The sequence below is a fragment of the Sinocyclocheilus anshuiensis genome, unplaced genomic scaffold (genome assembly GCF_001515605.1).
Source record: "Sinocyclocheilus anshuiensis isolate Anshui unplaced genomic scaffold, SAMN03320099.WGS_v1.1 scaffold1625, whole genome shotgun sequence".
NCBI lineage: Eukaryota > Metazoa > Chordata > Actinopteri > Cypriniformes > Cyprinidae > Sinocyclocheilus > Sinocyclocheilus anshuiensis.
Window position 1 is genome coordinate 553017 of NW_015539802.1, and position 4392 is coordinate 557408.

Consider the following 4392-nt stretch of genomic DNA (forward strand, 5'->3'; position numbering starts at 1 on the left):
AGGAATTAGTGCTCTGCATTTATCCCATCCAAAGTGCACACACACAGCAGTGAACACACACACACACCGTGAACACACACCCGGAGCAGTGGGCAGCCATTTATGTCTGTCAAAATGAGTAAATGACGTTTGAAAGTAATGTTACGCTTCAAATATAGATTGTAGGCCTATATGTTAAATTATGCCAGTAGGTGGGGACCAGTGACTGTTAAAATGTATTTGATTCGATATAATAATTCGTGCCTTCGTTCTATGTAAATTGTGCGCACATTTTAATCATTACCTCCTAACAGGTGCTGGTGCTTTATTCATCTTCAGTAGGCTACGTATCGTATCCGCCTTCTTTGTGAACAGGCTGAACTCAAAATAAAACCCAATTAAAGTGTCTCTGTCCATAACATAACATAACATAACATAGCAGCAACATGTTTGAGAATGCATACGCGGAAAGGAAGTACAACTAATTATTATTTCGTGTGCACGATTTACCTAGAACGAGGGCATGAATTATTATATCGAGCGCACGATTTACTTAAAACGAGGGAACGAATTAATAAATTGCGTTGTTTTTTTTTCTTGCATGTCATGTGCGGGGCTCCGTATATTAATATTTTCTTCAGCTTGTGGAAAAGCCTCTTGTGATGAGCTTTGATTCATCATGTGGCTTTCTCTTTATATGGTACGAATTATAGCGTAGTTTATAGTTTTGACTTCCAAAAACCATCCATTTGACAGTATTTTACAGTAAAGTAACATATAATGCTCAACCATTTACAATTTGTACAATATATGTTAGGGGTTTTTACTGCAGCATTTTAACAATGTTTTTTTCTCCCTATACTTATGTTTTAAGTACCCTGGATTTAAGTTTTATAATTACTTTTGGCCAATCCTCAAGCCTCACATTGCAAACAAATGTGTAGGCACACATAGACACGGACAGAAGCAGATGGAATTGCTTTTGACAAGTAATTAAGAAGGTTATTTTAGCCTGTGCCCTTGACGTCCAGGTGGGGCAAGGCCACATCACCCTAATATAAGACTGGACACATGAACAAACGCACATGCACAAACTACTGGACTGTACTATAACTATCCATCAGCGTGTTACAATACACAAGGAAATATCGTAACCTGAACATACGTGTACAGTGTGATTCAAAAGTCTGAGATCAGCATAGAAATTAGCTTTGTGGAAATGTTTATGTGTATGTATTTTCATTACAAATCATATTATTAGCATACAAATGTAAGTAAAGTTTGAACAGAAAGAATAGCATGATTTTAAGGATGTCATTTGATATATCCTCTTTTTGTTTTAATGACAGCAGGATTCGAGCTGATCATGTTCTCCAGCATGATTTGACAATGATCCAAAGAGCATCTTGTGCTTTAATTTGACCTTTGGATTAAAGGAGTTCCCATGATCAATTACAATCAGTAATTTGCTTATATGATTAGTGCTTGCTAGAAATAATCTTAAATATGTGGTCTTCTTATTAAATCATAGTGTTTCTTTGTTTTGTTTTTTTTGTTTTTTTAATTATCTCTTTTTTCCAGGTTTAAATTAGATTCTGAGTTCAATGTGGACTTCTATATACAGTACATACACATAAAAACATTGTGTCACTCGTGGCTGCAGCAGCCACTGTCACAGTGCATTACTCACTGCTATTATGCACTTCACTCCCATCACTCTAGATAGAGCGAGATAGACCAGTCTGGCACATACCTACACGAACATGTAGCATATACTGTCTCGTCTTTATCTCAGACTGTCTGCTGCCCTTAGCATGTTTCTAATTTTTCACCAGAATAGCTGATGTCTGTTGCATAGTGAATTTGTCATCCTTTAAAAGCATAATATGTAAAAAAAAAAAAATTGCTACATCAGCACTAGGCTATGACGGTTTTTATTTATTTATTTATTTATTTCAAAAGTTTTGGGTTGGTAAGATTTTTTTTATGCTCACCAAAGCCAAAAATACAGTAATATTGTTAAATATTATTATAATCTAAATAAATTAAATTCTGATGTGCTGCTCAAGAATTTCTTATTATCAATGCTGAAAACAGTTGTACTGCTTTATATATTTTTGTGAAAACCATGATACTTTTTTAAGGATTCTTTGCTAAAGAATTTATTTTAACAATGTAAATGCTTTTAGTGTCACTTTTGATCAATTTAATTTTCGGACATTTTTTTTTTATTTTATTTCTCCAAACCTTTTAATGGTAGTGTATATACAATTTATTAATGACAATATTTTTTTGGCCAAATCAAAGGCTTTATATTTGTTTGTTACTGTTTCAACCCATTTTGTTTCAGCTGCATTATTTTGTAATAACTGTTTAAAATTTAGTTGAAAAGCCTATTATAGGCTATGTATTGCCAGAAGCCATTGTGACAACATGCCCCGCCTTTGGTCACTATGTGTGCAATGACCTGTATGAACAATGAATGTTATAGCATTTTAGCATTTATGTCAATATACTAAATTTGACATTAAAACCACATGAGAAATATTCACTGGTGTAAAAGTGAGATATCTAGTCCCAGTCTCCCCTATTTTTAATAATAAAAATATGCAGTTGTTGTCATGCTGGAGCTTTTGATTTGCCAGAGATAGTCTCCTGAGAGTAAAAGTAATTGTTGTGTCATGGTCATGTCCATTGATTTTTTTATTTGGAATGTCTAAAACTTCGATAACACTCAAACAGATTAGAGAGAAAGTTGTGCTGTTAATTCTTTATGGAGTATCGCTCAGCTAAAGTGTTATACTTCCTCAGGCTCTTTAGCCGTCTCACCTGAAGACCGTTTGCTTTTGACATAAATCAGAATATTCATCTGTTTCTTGTCTGTCGGGTGTTATCTTAAAGAGTTATCAAATCCCTGCTTAGACCTCCCTTACGAAAAAGAAGTTTATTCAAGTGTGCTATTAGTATACTTCGTTTAAACTAAAAATAGGAAAGTATACTTTTAATCTACTTTTTATGTACTTCTCAGAAATGGGCTTTATGTACTTCTCAGAAATATACTTAAAATGACATTTAAGTATACTTGACTTATACTTAAAAAAAGTCTAAATATATTTTAGCATACTTGTGCTCCTAGAATCCGTGTTTTCATTGTTATACTGTAGGGGGTGCTAGTACACATCTTCTGTACAGAATTTCCAAAAAACACAAGTGAAGAAGAAACCGAAACAACAGATGCTTCCACATGTAATCTAACACGATCATCAGACATAAAACAGTATCAAAACTATGTAACATTATGGAATAAAATGTCGACCAATGAAGAGGTAATAATTGTCAAGCTTTGGGGTTTTGTTCGACTTTATCTACGTTTTTATCATTCTGAATCCAATTCATAGTCTTTTTCAGCTTTTTGTTCAAAATGTTGTTTATTTCTTTATTTTTTATTTATGAAACTTATCCACATTCAAGTGTTTAAAAAAGAATGCATGAAGCTAGAATAAAATGTTTTTGTTTACAAGCAGATACCCTGTTCTTTTGATGTTTTGTATGTTCAGATATTCATGTAACAAAATATATACAAATTAATACCTAAATAGGGACATAGTAGTATACTTAAAGTATGATGTAAAGTTCACTAAAAGAAATCTTACGAGTATACTTGCAGTATAAAACTACTAAACTAGTACTTTACTGAGACTATACTTCAAAGTGTACTAACAATGCTACTACAAGTATTTAATTAGTAAACTATCAGTATACCTATAAGTTCACTTGTAGTATAGTTGCAGTACAAACTAAACATTTTGATGTAAACTAGTTGTGTACTCAAAGTTTACTACTGTTATACTTAAAGTATACTTAAAAGTATACTTTTATATACTAGAAAGTGGGCCAATTTAGTCCCAAGAAGTATTGAAATAGTACACTTACAAGTATACTACTAGTACACTGATATTTGTATACTTACTACATAAAGTATACTTAAAAATATACTTGAACTTTACTTAAGTATACTTGCTAAAATAAACTTCAAGTATACTACTTTTTGGTAAGGGCTGTTCAGTGATGTTAAGCCTCAGTTAAGCAAAGCTGCTTCTGTGAGAGGAATTTAAAGCCTAATGCTGCTGTTTGAACTCATCACATGGTTTGTGTAAATGCACAGCAGGTGCTGCTGCTCAAAGACGTGTAATTGAGAATTTCCAGACCAGAGTAAAGCGTCACAGACTTTGGAAAACACATCCCTTTCCACTGTTTTTTGTTTTTGTTTTATTTTATTTTATTGGACTAACACAGAAGCAATTATTGAGTATTCATTACTGACTGTGAAACAAATGAGTAGTTCCCTTTCAGTCGGTCACTCTCGACGTCACGTCGGATGACCGACGAATTGGGATCTCGCTTAGAGAGACC